At 42.9% G+C, this 19954-nt stretch overlaps 1 protein-coding gene and 1 pseudogene across 7 annotated transcripts in view; one reads left to right on the plus strand and one right to left on the minus strand.

The window, feature by feature from the left end:
* The window catches only part of LOC139263147 (intelectin-1b-like), a 393914-nt gene that overhangs the window by 287584 nt on the left and 86376 nt on the right, over window positions 1–19954 (minus strand). The gene's annotated exons all lie outside the window — the stretch shown is intronic.
* The window catches only part of LOC139262718 (peroxisomal succinyl-coenzyme A thioesterase-like), a 74529-nt pseudogene that overhangs the window by 23922 nt on the left and 30653 nt on the right, over window positions 1–19954 (plus strand).

Raw genomic sequence — 19954 nt, forward strand, 5'->3', positions numbered from 1 at the left:
TAGGTCAGTCCCACCATCCCGGGAATCAGTCTGGTGAATCTTCGCTGCACTCCCACAATAGCAAGAATGTCCTTCCTCAAGTTAGGAGACCGAAACTGTACACAATACTCCAGGTGTGGCCTCACCAAGGCCCTGTACAACTGTAGCAACACCTCCCTACCCCTGTACTCAAATCCCCTCGCAATGAAGGCCAACATGCCATTTGCTTTCTTAACCGCCTGCTGTACCTGCATGCCAACCTTCAATGACTGATGTACCATGACACCCAGGTCTCGTTGCACCTCCCCTTTTCCTAATCTGTCACCATTCAGATAATAGTCTGTCTCTCTGTTTTTACCACCAAAGTGGATAACCTCACATTTATCCACATTATACTTCATCTGCCATGCATTTGCCCACTCACCTAACCTACCAAGTCACTCTGCAGCCTCATAGCATCCTCCTCGCAGCTCACACTGCCACCCAACTTAGTGTCATCCTCAAATTTGGAGATACTACATTTAATCCCCTCGTCTAAATCATTAATGTACAATGTAAACAGCTGGGGCCCCAGCACAGAACATTGTGGTACCCCACTAGTCACTGCCTGCCATTCTGAAAAGTACCCATTTACTCCTACTCTTTGCTTCCTGTCTGACAACCAGTTCTCAATCCATGTCAGCACAATACCCCCAATCCCATGTGCTTTAACTTTGCACATTAATCTCTTGTGTGGGACCTTGTCGAAAGCCTTCTGAAAGTCCAAATATACCACATCAACTGGTTCTCCTTTGTCCACTTTACTGGAAACATCCTCAAAAAATTCCAGGAGATTTGTCAAGCATGATTTCTCTTTCACAAATCCATGCTGACTTGGACCGATCATGTCACCATTTTCCAAATGCGCTGCTATCACATCCTTAATAATTGATTGCATCATTTTACCCACTACTGAGGTCAGGCTGACCGGTCTATAATTCCCTGTTTTCTCTCTCCCTCCTTTTTTAAAAAGTGGGGTTACATTGGCTACCCTCCACTCCATAGGAACTGATCCAGAGTCAATGGAATGTCGGAAAATGAATGTCAATGCATCCACTATTTCCAAGGCCACCTCCTTAAGTACTCTGGGATGCAGTCCATCAGGCCCTGGGGATTTATCAGCCTTCAATCCCATCAATTTCCCCAACACAATTTCCCGACTAATAAAGATTTCCCTCAGTTCCTCCTCCTTACTAGACCCTCTGACCCCTTTTATATCCGGAAGGTTGTTGGTGTCCTCCTTAGTGAATACCGAACCAAAGTACTTGTTCAATGGGTCTGCCATTTCTTTGTTCCCCGTTATGACTTCCCCTGATTCTGACTGCAGGGGACCTACGTTTGTCTTTACTAACCTTTTTCTCTTTACATACCAATAGAAACTTTTGCAATCCGCCTTAATGTTCCCTGCAAGCTTCTTCTCGTACTCCATTTTCCCTGCCCTAATCAAACCCTTTGTCCTCTTCTGCTGAGTTTTAAATTTCTCCCAGTCCCCGGGTTCGCTGCTATTTCTGGCCAATTTGTATGCCACTTCCTTGGCTTTAATACTATCCATGATTTCCCTTGATAGCCACGGTTGAGCCACCTTCCCTTTTTTATTTTTACGCCAGACAGGAATGTACAATTGTTGTAGTTCATCCATGTGGTCTCTAAATGTCTGCCATTGCCCATCCACAGTCAACCCCTTAAGTATCATTCGCCAATCTATCCTAGCCAATTCATGCCTCATACCTTCAAAGTTACCCTTCTTTAAGTTCTGGACCATGGTCTCTGAATTAACTGTTTCATTCTCCATCCTAATGCAGAATTCCACCATATTATGGTCACTCTTCCCCAAGGGGCCTCGCACAATGGGATTGCTAATTAATCCTCTCTCATTACACAACACCCAGTCTAAGATGGCCTCCCCACTAATTGGTTCCTCGACATATTGGTCTAGAAAACCATCCCTTATGCACTCCAGGAAATCCTCCTCCACCGTATTGCTTCCAGTTTGGCTAGCCCAATCTATGTGCATATTAAAGTCACCCATTATAACTGCTGCACCTTTATTACATGCACCCCTAATTTCCTGTTTGATGCCCTCCCCAACATCACTACTACTGTTTGGAGGTCTGTACACAACTCCCACTAACGTTTTTTGCCCTTTGGTGTTCTGTAGCTCTACCCATATAGATTCCACATCATCCAAGCTAATGTCTTTCCTAACTATTGCATTAATCTCCTCTTTAACCAGCAATGCTACCCCACCTCCTTTTCCTTTTATTCTATCCTTCCTGAATGTTGAATACCCCTGGATGTTGAGTTCCCAGCCCTGATCATCCTGGAGCCACATCTCCGTAATCCCAATCACATCATATTTGTTAACATCTATTTGCACAGTTAATTCATCCACCTTATTGCGGATACTCCTTGCATTAAGACACAAAGCCTTCAGGCTTGTTTTTTTAACACCCTTTGTCCTTTTAGAACTTTGCTGTACAGTGGCCCTTTTTGTTCTTTGCCTTGGGTTTCTCTGCCCTCCACTTTTCCTCATCTCCTTTCTGTCTTTTGCTTTTGCCTCCTTTTTGTCTCCCTCTGTCTCCCTGCATTGGTTCCCATCCCCCTGCCATATTAGTTTAACTCCTCCCCAACAGCACTAGCAAACACTCCCCCTAGGACATTGGTTCCGGTCCTGCCCAGGTGCAGACCGTCCGGTTTGTACTGGTCCCACCTCCCCCAGAACCGGCTCCAATGCCCCAGGAATATGAATCTCTCCCTGCTACACCACTGCTCAAGCCACGTATTCATCTGCGCTATCCTGCGATTCCTACTCTGACTAGCATGTGGCACTGGTAGCAATCCTGAGATTACTACTTTTGAGGTCCTACTTTTTAATTTAGCTCCTAGCTCCTTAAATTCGTTTCGTAGGACCTCATCCCTTTTTTTACCTATGTCGTTGGTACCAATGTGCACCACGACAACTGGCTGTTCTCCCTCCCTTTTCAGAATGTCCTGCACCCGCTCCGAGACATCCTTGACCCTTGCACCAGGGAGGCAACATACCATCCTGGAGTCTCGGTTGCGGCCGCAGAAACGCCTATCTATTCCCCTCACCATTGAATCCCCTATCACTATCGCTCTCCCACTCTTTTTCCTGCCCTCCTGTGCAACAGAGCCACCCATGGTGCCATGAACTTGGCTGCTGCTGCCCTCCCCTGACGAGTCATCCCCCCCAACAGTACTCAAAGCGGTGTATCTGTTTTGCAGGGGGATGACCACAGGGGATCCCTGCACTACCTTCCTTGCACTACTCTTCCTGCTGGTCTTCCATTCCCTATCTGGCTGTGGACTCTTCACCTGCGGTAAGACCAACTCGCTACATGTGCTACTCACGTCATTCTCAGCATCGCGGATGCTCCAGAGTGAATCCACCCTCAGCTCCAACTCCGCAACGCGGACCGTCAGGAGCTCGAGGCGGATACACTTCCCGCACACGTAGTCGTCAGGGACACCGGAAGTGTCCCTGAGTTCCCACATGGTACAGGAGGAGCATAACACCCGACCGAGCTCTCCTGCCATGACTTAACCCTTAGATACACTTAAATACACTTAAATTGGCAACACAATGTTAAAAGTTACTGACTAATATAAAAAAGAAAAAGAAAAACTACTCACCAATCACCAGCCAATCACTTACCGCCTCGGCTGTGATGTCACCTTTCTGTTTCTTTCTACTTCTTTTTTGCCTTCTCCCTGTAGCTGCACAAGTACGCCTTTTATAGACCTCTCACCGAACTCACGCTGCTCCCGACTGCCGCCGATGCTGGGCCCCGGACTCATGACTCAGCGACCACGAACTCCCGCTGCCTCTCGCGGCCTTTTGTAGGCCTCTGCTGATCCCCGGACTCACGCCTCAGCGACCTGCTCACAGCTCACACCGCCACCCAGTTTAGTGTCATCTGCAAACTTGGAGATAGTAGACTCAATTCCATCATCTAAATCATTAATATATATTATAAAGAGCTGGGGTCCCAGTGTTGATTTCTGGATTCTTTTCCTTCAACCTGGTTCAGTGAAATCACTGAGTCGAATACCGATTGTGCTTTAAACAAAGCAAGCTTTTATTTAAAAAGCAAATCTCGATCGGGGACCTTATCAGACAGAAGGAATGCAACTCTGATAGATCGCACTCACTTCCTACGGACAAAGTGACGTTACATTGTAAAGGGACGACGGTTATACATTTTCGGTAAAAGATAACAAGATACAATTAGAGTGACATCCTATTTCAGCCTATCCTCTTTGATCCCTCTTTACCATTGTCCACTCATAAGCCGATCTAAGAATGGTATGATTTTACACAAAGGCCCATTATGAGTTACTAAGACCTTGAGGTTTTTCTGCAAACTGTGGGTTTTGTTTCAATATGTGTTAGTATTGTAACATTTTGCAGTCTCGAGTCTGAGATGTCATGGCTATTCCTCCATGAATTCTTTGTTAGCTTACACTGTCCATATATAATTCCCACGTTCTCAACTTCAATGTCTCAATACATTTTCAAACATTCACACCAGCACTGAGCCCTGCGGCACCCCACTCGTCACGGCCTACCATTCTGAAAAGCACCCGTTAATCCCGACTCTTTGCTTCCTGTCTGCCAACCAGTTCTCTATCCACGTCAGTACATTACCCCCAATACCAACACCAATCTCTTGTGTGGGACCTTGTCAAAAGCCTTTTGGAAGTCCAAATACATCACATCCACTGTTCTCCCCTGTCCACTCTACCAGTTACATCCTCAAAAATTCCAGAAGATTTGTCAAGCATGATTTCCCCTTCATAAATCCATGCTGACTTGGACCAATCCTATCACTGCTTTCCAAATGCACTGCTATTTCATCCTTAATGATTGATTCCAACATTTTCTCCACCACTGATGTCAGACTAACCGGTCTATAATTACCCATTTTCTCCCTCCCTCCTTTTTTAAAAAGTGGTGTTACATTAGCAACCCTCCAGTGCATTGGAACTGATCCAGACTCGATAGACTGTTGGAAAATTATCACCAATGCATCCACTATTTCTAGGGCCACTTCCTTAATTACTCTGGGATGTAGACCATCAGGCCCTGGGGGTTTATCGGCCTTCAATCCCGTCAATTTCCCTAACACAATTTCCCGCCTCATAAGGATATCCTTCAGTTCCTCCTTCTCACTACACCTTCGGTCCCCTAGTACATCCGGAAGGTTATTTGTGTCTTCCTTTGTGAAGACGGAACCAAAGTACTTGTTCAATTTCTTTGTTCCCCATTATAAATTCACCCGAATCCGACTGCAAGGGCCCTATGTTTGTCTTTGCTAATCTTTTTCTCTTCACATATCTATAGAAGCTTTTGCAGTCATTTTTTACGTTTCCGGCAAGCTTCCTCTCGTACTCTATTTTCCCCCTCTTCATGAAACCCTTTGTCCTCCTCTGCTGTATTCTAAATTTCTCCCAGTCCTCCGGTTTGCTGCTTTTTCTGGCTAATTTGTATGCCTCTTCCTTGGATTTAACACTATCCTTAATTTCCCTTGTTAGCCACGGTTGAGCCACCTTCCCCGTTTTATTTTTACGCAGACAGGGATGTACAATTGTTGAAGTTTGTCCATATGATCTTTATAGGTTTGCCATTACCTATCCACCGTCAACTCTTTAGGTATCATTTGCCAGTCTAATCTAGCCAATTCGTGCCTCATACCATCAAAGTTACCTTTCCTTAAGTTCAGGACCCTAGTTTCTAAATTAACTTTGTCAATCTCCATCTTAATAAAAGAATTCTGCCATATTATGGTCACTCTTCCCCAAGGAGCCTCGCACAACAAGCTTGCTAATTCATCCCTTCTCATTACACATCACCCAGTCTCGGATGGGGAGCTCTCTGGTTGGTTCCTCAACATATTGGTCGAGAAAACCATCCCGAACACACTCCAGGAAATGCTCCTCCACCGCATTTCTCCCAGTTCGGTTAGCCAAATCAATATGTAGATTAAAGTCGCCCATGATTACTGCTGTACCTTTATTGCACACATCCCTTATTTCTTGTTTGCTGCTGTCCCCAACCTCACTACTTCTATTGGGTGGCCTGTACACAACTTCCACTGGGTGGCCTGTACACAACTTCCACTAGCGTTTTCTGCCCTTTGGTATTCCGTAGCTCCACCCAAACAGATTCCACATCATCCAAGCTAATGTCCTTCCTTACAATTACATTGCAATTGCAATTGCATTTGGGTGATTTGGAGACTGGGGAATGGGAGACTGGGGAAAAGGGGTTGGGGCTTGGTCGGGGAGAAAAAGTTCCTTGGCTCCCAAACCTTTAGGTTTAAAATGCTCATCCTTGTGTTTAAATCTGTTCATGGCCTTGGTCTCACAATCTTTTGAACCTCCTCGAGCATACAACCCTTCTCCTAAACTTTCTGTTCCTCTGCTTCTGGCTATTATTGCATCCAACACCTCTTTAACTGGTGGCCGAGCCTTCAACCATCAGACACTCCAGAATGATCCACCTAAGCCAGTCTGTCTCATTGCATCCCTCTCCCGATAAGACTCCTCTTAAAAGCCACCTCTTTGATCAAGGTTTTGTTCACCCTTCATAATATCTCCTTCTTTGGGTTGGCGTCCATGTTTTTCACATTATGCTATCCTGAAGTGCTGTGGGATTTTATTTCTATGTTGTGCCATGAGATTATTTTCTATGTTCAGGGCACTATATAAATAGAATTAGGAAATACTATCTCACCTCAGTTAGATCACTCCACAAACTCTGAACTCGAGGGAATACATGCCAAGTTTATGAAAACTTTCCTCATAATTTAACCCTTTAAGCCTCGGTACCCTTTCCATGGCCAATATATCCTTCTTTTGGTGCGGTGTCCAAAGCTGAATTCAGTATTTCAAGATGCTGCCGAACTGAAGTATAGCTTTTTTCTGCAATCCAATCCCTTTGAGATAAAGGCCAACAATCCCTTTGCCCTTTTTCTTTAGTTTTTGTACCATACATAAGTTCAAACTATCAATGTGCCAAAAATTGAAGCCATTTTGTCAGTATTAGTTTTATCCATTGGTTCCATCATCATTGGCTGCTGGACATATATGGGTAATTAGTTTCTGTTGGCTATTTCTGCAAAGTACAAAACCTGAGCTTCACTTTCTGTCAAACAAAATACACTCATTTTGATTGAATCTGTTGAACAGTATCTTGGATAACGGACTCGACAACGTGTTCATCACTTGCCATTGTGGGTTATTCAAGCACTTGGCACGGCTCAAGTTATCCCTTTTAAATCGTAGGTGATTAAAATTCCGAGCTTCTATCTGATACAGTGTATATTCAGTCTGCTTGCTGAGACGCAGTGGATCATCTGATGGCACCTAGTACATTCCAGTATGCACATTGGTAAGGGTTTTTTGTTCAACCCCTGGGTCTTGATGTCCCTTACCTAGATATTGGGAAAGCAAAGGTCCATTCTGGTTCATATAGGATGCAATATCCGCTTATAGAACTGTTTGGTGATGCAGATTATTGTGCTCCCAACACAGATGAGGCTGCACACAGGGAGGTTAAAGTAACAGTGACCTCAGTCTTTAATAAGACACTCCAGAGTGAGGAACATATACAGTGCTCCTAAGGGCTGCTGGGATCCCTTCAGGGGATGAGCTCCCTGGTGGCGGAACATGGGAGTGTATGCTTTCCAGATACACAACACACATCCCAAGAAGGACATTTGGCAAAAAACCCAAAAACAACAATGGAGAAAGCCTTTATGTGAAAGGCATATTGGTAGTAACCAGATTTTAATGAATAAACTCAAGGCACAATCTGAATAACAGGTGACAGACATGATTTTCTTTTTAATCCACCAGCATTGCCTTTTAGAAAAATTGGAATGCGCAAGGTCACAAGGGGCTAAAGAGCTTTATTTCCAAGTAATTACAAAGCAACTTCTGATTAGGTGGCTGTACTTTCCGGTGCCAACGCCCCATGCTCTGCAATTCCTCCAAAACTCTCTGCTCTCTTAAGATCCTCCTTAAATCCCACCTCTTTGGCCCACCCTCATCTCTCTTTTTCGATTGCTCCTCCGTGAAGTGGCATGGGACATTTTCTATGCTTAAGCCACTGTATAAATTCTACTTGTTGTATTAACTATTGAAAACTGATTGACTTTTGATCTTAAATACCAATAGGCAATAAAGTACTGTGCTTGAACGCAGAAATGACCATATACCTGGTGCTGTAACTATTAATCAATTGCATGTAACTACTATTTACATGCATATATCAGACAGCCAACAGCAAAACCTGAAGACTTCTTATGATTAAAGCATTATCATCAATAGCTAGTTTTCTATGTATAGCAATCCTGGATTAAGTGACTCAGAAAAAGTATTTTTGACTATTTAGACTCAAAATAATCCAGCAGAGATTTCAACAAAAGAATAAACTAAAACTTGTTTGAATTTGACAGGAAATGATCCTTTTCGAGTGATTAATGTGAACACAATAGAAGGTGGATTGCTGGAGAACAGGGCCAGTCTCTTGGCAAACCATGGCTTTACTACACTGGCGTTGGCCTACCGTGATGATGATGACCTTCCTAACGATGTGATAAACTTCGACTGAGATTATTTTGAAGAAGCCGTGAATTCTTTGAGGCAGCATCCATGTTAATACGGATTCTTTTTCTCTCAATCTGTTTCAGTGAATACATTGACACGCGAACACCTCTTTGCCTTTTCTGTAAAAGACCTTTATTGAAGATTCTCCGGCTGGGACTTGTCAAGACAAAGGGACACTCTCAATCAGAGCCTGTTTACCTTCCCCTGGACAAGCTCTTTTCAGCGCGAAAAGCACAATAGATATACATTTTCAAAACAGAACACATTTGATTAGCACTTGGTCTATCCAATCCCTTTCTGCCTCCCCCGAGTACGTCCAATGGCAGGCAAGAAAGTCTCCCAATTAGGGCTGGTGTCAAGTCAGGTTAGTTATAGCTTTGCTACACTGTCTTCCCTTATCAGTAAAGAACCCAATTAGTTTCCCCTCCTCATCATCAGTAGAAGCTATTACTTTTCCCTTCCTATCTAGGATTGCTTTCTTTCTTTGTGCTGCCTTGCGGCTTTCTCATGACCCGTGTCTAACCTCAATGTCAACTCTTGGTAACCCCTTTTTTTTTCTGTTGATTCTGCAGTTGTCTGCATCTTGACATTTCTTTAGCTATTTTCCCATGATTCCCTATCTCCATCCTTTTGCCACCTTTTCTATCCATCTACCACATTCGCAACCCTTCTTTACACATTCTCATTCCCCCCTTTTATCATTCCATGATAATCCTGGTGCTTATTCTCAGAGTATTGCATTTAGCCGTGCGCATTCTCTTTCCTGATCCTCCTTTTTGTCTGTGAGTCCGCCTCGAGCCTCTTCGCAAGGTCTTATCAATGTCGGTTTAGGTTCTCACATCATATCCTGTCGGAATATTATTGAATTGATAACTTCTGGAGCCTTGGTACAAGGTCAAAGAGAGGCCTTTTACCTCCTTATGGGCCAGTGCAGGAACCAGCACTTTAACCCTTGTCCCGCTGGTACCCCTAATGCCAAATTTTTCTCTTACATTTCCCCCCTTTTGGCCCTTGGCTATACGCCAAGCTGGCCATATTTCCCATTAACTATCTCCCTGTAGGCAAGTTCCAGATAGGTTCGTTCACCTGGGTGGCCATCTCCCAAGCTTCGGGACCTCCTGAAACCTTCCCAGAGTTATACAAGGCAAGTCCTTCCTGTAGGACTGCTTAAATTTTCATCCCTTATGGCCTTAATCATAGTGCGTGCCCTGACTTATTGATTGGCCTGTTTAATTCGTGCACATGTTAATCCCATCATGACCATCAGAACTAGACCCTGTATTACTACAAGTACATGTGATATTATTCTTATCCGTGGGTGAATTTGAATATTAAGTCCAATGTCCCACAGCTTTGAGTACCAGGGCTGATCAGCCAGCATTGCGCTAGTGTCTCTCTGTAAGTTGTCTATTTCTTCCATCAGCCAGACATCGTGTCATCTTTGATTCTGGATTCCTTGCACCAAACATAATTGTTCCTCATTTAGTTCCGGTATCTGTTTGCCTTGCGGTTCCCATACCGCCTCTTCGTACCCCTCTCGGAGGGTATCCGTGATTGTTCCATCGATGATTTCCGTTGTCTCGGGATGTATATGATATCCGTCTATGTCTATTTCTCCCTTGGGTCTGAAGCAGAAGTTAGGAGTAATGAGGACACAGGGGGTGACTCCTTCCCTGGTCTTAATGGTTAAGTTGGCTACCTCCGTGCTCACGCATCACTCTCCGTTCCCTTGCGGGGCAGCGATGGTCTCAAGATTGTGTTCGAGAGGAGTGATACTCAGCATGCATCTGTTTGTTTGGTGGAATCTGCAATCATCATTCGTCATTCATGGCGTACCTCGACATAAAACCACTTGGTTAATTTTATAGCAGTCAGTTATATCAATGCCTTTGGTACTATTGTTAATTTTAATCACCTGTCTGGCAGGCTGATGGTAACGTAACCGAGTTTGGTTTCTCACTTCACCAATATTATCAATCTGATATAAGGGGTCTCCCTTTGTTACATCATACTGTGGTATGGACAACACAAATCCGATCATATTCACCCGCCCAGTAATACATTTGAATTTCGGCACCCATGCGTGACTATTCCTTCGTACCTCGCATGTGTTATTCATTTTTTTTTAAATCTAGAATCCATTTGTTAAGTCGGCTGTTCGGAATCCAATCTGGTATGTCTCCTTTCTGGAGTTGCTCCAAATTATGTTGTACCTCACTTAATATCCAGGCCCCATACCCAGAGCAAACTATCTCAGCCTGTAATCGTTTACTTATATCTTTCCCCATTGCGTGGACCAATTTTATTGTCTTGGCATTTCGGCAATGTATGGGCCACCTGTAATAGTTTCCCTTCCGTGCCATCTCCCCACCGCACATGTAGGGCTTGGTTATGCAAGTCCCTCCCCACTAAACCACTCAAGACTACGCCATTAAGTTGTTAACCCGGTCGTATATTGCCTACAGGCCTATGGAATTCATCATCATAACCCCTGCCGCATAATCCGTGCCTAGTGTTGCCAGTATTCCCCTTTTTGTTTGACCTTGCCCTGTTCCATTTCTGACATTAAATCTCAGGGTAGTGGGTTCCGGGCCTTCGAGGATCCGTTGTGCCAGGTTCTGGTATCTACTTATAGTTTCATTCCCACAGAAGCTAGGAAAAATGATATCCATTAGGTTTAGGATAAGTAGTCGCTGACGCACCCCAAATTATATCCTTTCTTTAGATTCTTTTATTACTAGCCTCCCCCTTTGCTCCGTTCTCTTCCCACCCTTCTGTTCTTGCGGGGTGGATTTGGCTGCTTGTTTGCAGCTTCGTCCGCCCAGGCATGAGCTTCTAGAACTGAAATTCCGTCCAGTTGGATTTCTGCGCCCTTCCCCTTTTGGTCCTATGAACTTGCTCCTGTTCTCGGAATCTACTGGTGCCCATGGCATCGGCAACCTGCTGCATTACAACCTTACTTAATACACTACACATAGCCATGCGTTAAAATAAGTTCTGTCCTTGCTCCAGTCCTTGGCTGCTGGGGTCAAATTAAACAAAGCTAGTTCATGTAGTTGTGTCTTTCCTGAGTGTGCTATATCTCTCGTAGTCCATCTGTATTATCCAGTGCCTGCGTGGGCTTCAAGGTCCCCAGTATCCTGAGTCTCCAGAGTCGAAGTAGCCGCTGCGGTCCCATCTTGGTGAGTGTTTTATCTGCAAATTTTAAACAGATAGCCTGGTCGTCACCACGTGTTAGGTTCTGGTCCACTCATCTTTTATCCATGCATGTTGCGGTCACTCTGTGAAATCGGAAGTAAAGTTAGGTTGGGTTTGTAGACTACACTTACCCACCATGGGGTACATTGGCTCTATTGCCATAGGTGATGGTGCTATGGCTGCGCACTGCACTATCCATCTGGCCCCGTTTTTTTTTTTAAATCTCTTCCAGCTTATTTATCTTAGCTTTTAACTCTTGAATTTGTTTTGTTTGAGTATCTTTCTTTTATTTGTATCAGGCGAGCATTATTACATAGGCTAGTTCTGTTTTAATTTTTATTCTGACTATCGCACCATTTCCTCAGTTAGGTGAGTCTTTTTTATTCTATTAAGAAATCCAAATTAATAATGTCCAGTATAAAACAGCTGTCAATGGAAAGAGTTAACTCCTTTACAGGTTTGTAAGAAAGCCTGATGTCATTATGTGACTTCACGTAATCATCCGAAAAATTCTTTTTTTTTTTTTTAAGTCTTTGTGACTTCAAAACTTGCTTAGAAATTAGGAATCTGTTAAAACAGAAATCATTAGTAAAGCCGTCATAATAAAAGTCTTCTCATCAGGGAAGACGGCATTTTCGAGTAAACTCCAATATTTTCATAACTTCTAATTGCCAAAGATTTTTTTCTTTGATTGATTTAAAACGAGACCACACATTTTTAATAGCTATTTTGCTTACTGAAATCCAATTTTCACACATGCTGTGTACATTCTAACATTTCGTTTTATTTTACGGTCCCGTTCACTGGCCAAATCTTATGTTTTATTTCGCTCTCGGCACAAAATCTAAACATCCGTGCCAGTTCCATTTTCTATAAGAATTTTAAAATTCAGTAAGATTCTCTAATTCCCAGGGTTTTTTTTGTGCTGAGTTCGCATAGCTTAGATCTTTTCTCCTCGCTATCTTCAAAACCCTCCTGCTTGTTTAGACTGTTCGGGACTTTTCTTGATAAACAACGTTCATTTTGGAAATCTTTTCAAACAGCAGTGAAATTTACTCATAATTTAAAACCATTATCACTGTAGAGTGTCTTTTACCTCTTCCAATTTTTTTCCTTTTCCTAATTAAACCAATATCTTTTTCACAGCAAACATCAACTAGTATTTAGTAAGTTATATCTTTTTCCATCACAAACACATTTTTTTCAGCACTTATTTAGTACGTTACATCTTTTTTTTTCAGATCTTTCTTCAAATTAGGTTTTGTATTTTACACGGAGGGCTCGTGACTCCATAAATTTGTTCATTTAAAATCATTTGTTTACTTTCAAAGTGGCGTCTTTATCTTTTTCATTTCTCCATAACTAGAATGGAGTCCCGCAATTAGGCTTTGAGGGCTGCTTTTCATTATCTCAAAATGCTTCAGTTTCAAAGTCGTTAAAATGTCTCTTCTAAACTGCTAAAGGTTGCTGTTTTTAACATTTTTCAAAAGTCCCTTTTACACCTTTGCAGATATCTCGCTACTCGCCCAGGAGTTTGACCTGATCCCTGAAGGTATTTCTAGATTGTTTCCAAACCTTTTAGTTTTATATCTCCTTTTTTCTTCAAGAGATCAGATTTAATTTAATAATTTTTTTTTGAATCCACCTCAGTATTTTGCTGTGCCTTCTCTGAATATCTCAAAATCCCAATTCAAACTTTGTAATTTCAATCTTTATTTAAAACTTTTTTTTGGCTGGAAGCTTTTTTTTAAAAAGGCATTCTTTATCTCATTCCGAAACTAAATTAATGTCTTTCAACCCAATGTAATCAATCATTGCATGTTTTCTTTCGACAAGTAAGTGAGCGTGTCAAATAAAAAAAAATTTTCAACCACCGGGACCATGTATTTTTTATCTTTTACTCAACAAACCTATCCTTTGTGCATTTCCTAGCTCCGTAACTTATCATCCGAATAAATTCACACTTGCGTTTCTAACTTAAAATGTCTTAAAACTTCCCACATACAGGACAACACTACAAAGGGTTGAAAAAACTTTCACTCTGTTTGGAGAAGTGGGTGGAGTTAAAATAAACAAACAGCTGCTCCACTCCTCCAAACAGGCTTTTTTAAAAAAAACATGAAAACATAAAAATTCATTCCGCAGTCAAAAAATCACACAAGTACTCTCATTCAAAAACAGACATTCACAAAAGTCTCTCTTCATTCAACAAAGCTTATTAATTAATTTTTTTTCTTTGGCCAGCTCTATTTTTGGATCCACGATTGCCCATTCCCGCATCGCCCCGCGGTAAAGATATATTTTATCCTTACACAATTCCTTTTATCCTTACACAATTCCTCGCGTCGCCCCGCAATTTAGTTCTACACAATTTCCCTTTTCTTCTGCGTCGCCTCGCTGTTTTCCAATTCGCGTCGCCGCGCGATTGTCTATTTCCCTATCCCTCCGCGTTGCCGCGCGATTTAAGTCCAATCAGCGCCTAGACGGACTAAGTGATATACAAAGTCGACGTTGTACCTGACTTGGACACTTATTTCCCAAGTTAAAAGGTATTCGCCAGATTGACCTGGATCTCGTTCAGAGGCTACCTGAGAACCAGTGAGTGGCCAAACTTTCCTCAGACTTTTGGAACTGAAGGAAACTGAAGTGGTATTTTAAAGGGTACTCACTCCCGTGGCCACTTTCCTCCCGTATCGTCAAAGGCTAGTTCGGCTCTTAATTCGCAAGCGTTCGGCAGCCGTCCGTTGAGATCCCACTTCTGACACCAAATGTTAATATGGATTCTTTTTCTCTCAATCTGTTTCAGCGAATACACTGACACACGAACACCTCTTTGCCTTTTCTGTAAAAGACCTTTATTGAAGATTCTCCGGCCGGGACTTGTCAAGACAAAGGGACACTCTCAATCAGAGCCTGTTTACCTTCCCCTGGACAAGCCCTTTTCAGCGCGAAAAGCACAGTAGATATACATTTTCAAAACAGAACACATTTGATTAGCACTTGGTCTATCCAATCCCTTTCTGCCTCCCCCCCCCCCCCCCACCCACCGTCCAATAGCAGGCAAGAAAGTCTCCCAATTAGGGCTGGTGTCAGGTCAGGTTAGTTATAGCTTTGCTACACTGTCTTCCCTTATCAGTAAAGAACCCAATTAGTTTCCCCTCCTCATCATCAGTAGAAGCTATTACTTTTCCCTTCCTATCTAGGATTGCTTTCTTTCTTTGTGCTGCCTTGCGGCTTTCTCATGACCCGTGTCTAACCTCAACGTCAACTCTTGGTAACCCCTTTTTTTTCTGTTGATTCTGCAGTTGTCTGCATCTTGACATTTCTTTAGCTATTTTCGCATGATTCTCTATCTCCATCCTTTTGCCACCTTTTCTATCCATCTACCACATTCGCAACCCTTCTTTACACATTCTCATCCAAAGGTGAGTTACATCATCAAATAAACTATTTGCTTGTAGTAGATTTTGCACTATGATGGAAAATCTGTGGCAATGATGTTTAATGATAAGCATGATGTCATGTAACGCACAATGTATTATATAGTTGCCATTGCTTATGGACAGTATTATATATCTCTCTTTGTGTAAGAATTTCTTTGCTTCTTCCCTACAATGTAATTATTTTCTCTCTCGGTCTGCCTCTCCCTCTATTTCTGCCTCTTTCCTCTTTCACTTCTCGTTGTCCTTTTAAAGCACTTGGGTTAGGCAGGTCAGTTGGGAAGCACTCGAGGGTGTCACCACTGGGTGAGTGAGCAAGCACTTGCTGCATTTGGTTCCCCTCCTGTAATTGCCAACCAAACACCACATTTCAAATACAAGTTGGGTTGGATAAAGCCTGCTAAAGGGATCACGTAAATGTGAACTGCATATTTATTATTTCAATGTGTCAAGGCAGATAGAGAAATGGATAATTCACTGTGTTTTATTGTTTGTTCCTCTATGTTACGTAAATAAATTCACATGCTGGCAACAGAGAATGAGGGTTCTCTGTTATGATCCTTGGGTCACTATCATTTACCCAGATACTGAGAAAGGAAAAGGTGAGACAACAATACAGAAAGTACAGGGTCCCCGGCTACTGGTTTTGGTTGGTGGTTCATTCCTTTAGTTAATCTATTGGAACTCTCGGGACTTGTTTAAAAGTCACCAGTCAGAATACATATTTGTGCAGCTCAAGTCTCCTAGTCTTCATGTTGCTAGCTGCTGCGTTATCATTCTTGCATTTAGGAGCACTATCTTTCAAGTAAGATGTTTTAGAAACATAGAAAATAGGTGCAAGAGTAGGCCATTCGGCCCTTCTAGCCTGCACCACCATTCAATGAGTTCATGGCTGAACATGCAACTTCAGTACCCCATTCCTGCTTTCTCGCCATACCCCTTGATCCCCCTAGTAGTAAGGACTTCATAGAACTCCTTTTTGAATATATTTAGTGAATTGGCCTCAACAACTTTCTGTGGTAGAGAATTCCACAGGTTCACCACTCTCTGGGTGAAGAAGTTTCTCCTCATCTCAGTCCTAAATGACTTACCCCTTATTCTTAGACTGTGACCCTTGGTTCTGGACTTCCCCAACATTGGGAACATTCTTCCTGCATCTAACCTGTCAGAACCCATCAGAATTTTAAACGTTTCTATGAGGTCCCCTCTCATTCTTCTAAATTCCAGTGAATATAAGGCTAGTTGATCCAGTCTTTCCTCAAATGTCAGTCCTGCCATCCCAGGAATCAGTCTGGTGAACCTTCACTGCACTCCCTCAATAGCAAGAATGTCCTTCCTCAGATTAGGAGACCAAAACTGTACACAATATTCAAGGTGTGGCCTCACCAAGGCCATGTACTACTGTAGTAAGACCTCCTTGCTCCTATACTCAGATCCACTCGCTATGAAGGCCAATATGCCATTTGCCTTCTTCATCGCCTGCTGCACCTGCATGCCAACTTTCAATGACTGATGTACCATGACACCGATGACTCGTTGCACCACCCCTTTTCCGAATCTGTCACCATTTAGATAATCTTCTGCCTTCCTGTTATTGCCACCAAAGTGGATAACCTCACATTTATCTACATTATACTGCATCTGCCATGCATTTGCCCACTCACCTAATCTGCCCAAGTCAATCTGAAGCCTCTTAGCTTCCTCCTCACAGCTCACACTGCCACCCAGCTTGGTGTCATCTGAAAACTTGGAGATATTACATTCAATTCCCTTGTCTAAATCATTAATGTATATTTCAAATAGCTGGGGTTTCAGCACTTGTCGTACCCTAGTCACTACCTGCTATTCTGAAAAGTACTAGTTTATTCCAACTCTTTGCTCCCTGTCTGCCAACCAGTTTTCTATCCACGTCAGTACGTTACTCCCAATACCATGTGCTTTACTTTTGCACACCAATCTCTTGTGTGGAATCTTGTCAAAAGCCTTTTGAAAGTCCAAATACACCACATCAACTGGTTCTGCCTTGTCCATTCTGCTAGTTACATCCTCAAAAAGTTCCAGATTTGTCAAGCATGATTTCCCTTTCATAGATCCATGCTGACTTGGACCAATCCTGTCACTGCTTTTCAAATGTCCTGCTATTACATCTTTAATAATTGATTCCAACATTTTCCCCACTACCGATGTCAGGCTAACCAGTCTATAGTTCCTGGTTTTCTCTCCTTCCTTTTTTAAAAAGTGGGATTACATTAGCTACCCTCCAATCCATAGGAACTGATCCAGAGTCTATAGAATATTGGAAAATGAGCACCAATGTATCCACTAATTCGAGGGCCTTTTCCTTAAGTACTCTGGGATGCAGACTATCAGGCACTGGGGATTTATTGGCCTTCAATCCCATCAATTTTCCTGTCACAATTTCCTGACTAATAAGGATTTCCTTCAGTTCCTCCTTCTCGCTAGACCCTCGGTCCTCTAGTATTTCTGGAAGGTTATTTGTGTCTTCCTTGGTGAAGACAGAACCAAATTATTTGTTCAATTGGTCTGCCATTTCTTTGTTCCCCATTATAAATGAATTCACCTGAATCTGACTGCAAGGGACCTATATTTGTCTTCACTAATATTTTTCTCTTCACATATCTATAGAAGCTTTTGCAGTCAGTTTTCATGTTCCCTGCAAGCTTACTCTCATACTCTATTTTCCCCTTACTAATTAAACCCTTTGTCCTCCTCTGCTGAATTCCAAATTTCTCCCAGTCCTCAGGTTTGCTGCTTTTTCTGGCCAATTTATATGCCTCTTCCTTGGATTTAACACTATCCCTAACTTCCCTTGTTAGCCACGGTTGAGCCACCTTCCCCGTTTTATTTTTACGCCAGACAGGGATGTACAATTGTTGAAGTTCATCTATGTGATCTTTAAATGTCTGCCATTGCCTATCCACCATCAACCCTTTGGAGTATCATTCTCCAGTCTATCCTCGGCAATTCTCGTCTCATACCATTGAAGTTACCTTTCTTTAAGTTCAGCACCCTAGTCTCTGAATTAACTGTGTCACTCTCCATCTTAATGAAGAATTCTACCATATTATGGTCACTCTTTCCCAAGGGGCCTCGACAACAAGATTGCTAATTAATCCCCTCTCATTACAGAACACAGTCTAGGATGGCCAGTTCTCTAGTTGGTTCCTCGACATATTGGTCGAGAAAACCATCCCTTTTTCACTCCAGGAAATCCTCCTCCACCATATTTCTACCAGTTTGTTTAGCCCAATCTATATGTAGATTAAAGTCACCCATGATAACTGCTGTACCTTTATTGCACACATCTCTAATTTCCAGTTTGATGCCATCCCCAATCTCAGTGGCAAAATATGAGCAGGCTACTGAATGGACTGATTTGGAGAATGTGATCCACGAAATATTGAAAGAAATCCACAAATCTTGTGTATTTAAAAATGATTTTGACTTATTTAGTTACCATAAAATAATGAATGAGTCTTTCTCTCATGACAACTTATCTACGGTGTCTGATAGATTAATAGAGCTAAAATTCGCAACAGTGAATCAAGAATGGTATCACAAAGACCTGGGAGACGGTCAGCTCCTATCCACTTGATAACAGGGTCAAACTTCTAAATTAGGAGATAAAGGCCTAGAAATTCGAGCTCACCCAAAATGCAGGGATCAATCCCTCCAACTGAATGGATAGGCCCAAGACCTTAGGGCTCATTATCATTGAGCCGGTGAGTTGCGGATATTTAATAGACGCCCAAGACAGGCCACCAGGGAAATGGACTTGAAGATCGGGCTGCTGCAACGCCAGTAGCAACCCTTGGGTAAAACTTTAAACTTTTGACCAGGAAACTAAGGTGATCGAGATGGGTGGTAGCAATTGGGATGCATGGGTAACAGTCAGGATTGGGGAGGAAAGATGATGGAATCGGGGAGGGGGTATTGTCGAGGTCACAATCGGTGGAGGTAAGAAGTACCGATCGGGGGAGGGGGGAGGCCGGCAGAGGTCCACATGACTTTAATGTGGAGTCAGGAGAAGCACTCAACAACAATAACTTGTACTTATATCGTACCTTTAACATAGTAAAATGTCAAAATTAGGGCAGACTTGGTCAAAAAGGTAGGTTTTAAGGAGCGTCTTAAAAGGAGAGAGAGGTAGAGAGGTTGAGCGGTTTAGGCAGGAAACTCCAGAGCTTAGGGCCTAGGCAATAGAAAGCACGGTCGCTAATGGTTGAGCAATTATCATCAGCGATGCTCAAGAGGGCAGAATTAGAAGAGCGCAGATATCTCTGGGGGGTTGTGGAGCTGGAGGAGATTAGAGATGGGTGAGCGGTGAGGGGGCCGGGGTTGGTGGCAAGGCCATGAAGGGATTTGAAAACAAGGAGAATTTTGAAATTGAGACATTGCTTAACTGGGAGCCAATGTAGGTCCAGGAGCACAGGGGTGATGGGTGAATGGGACTTGGTGCGAGTTAGGACACGGGCAGCTGAGTTTTGGATGACCTGAAGCTTATGTAGGGTAGAAAATGGAAGGCCAGCTCAGAGTGCATTGGAATAGTCAAGTTTAGAGCTAGCAAAGGCATGGACGAGGGGCTCAACAGCGGATGAGCTGAGGCAAGGGCGGAGACGGGTGATGTTATGGAGGTGGAAAAT

The sequence above is a fragment of the Pristiophorus japonicus genome, chromosome 4 (genome assembly GCF_044704955.1).
Source record: "Pristiophorus japonicus isolate sPriJap1 chromosome 4, sPriJap1.hap1, whole genome shotgun sequence".
Taxonomy (NCBI): Eukaryota; Metazoa; Chordata; class Chondrichthyes; family Pristiophoridae; genus Pristiophorus; species Pristiophorus japonicus.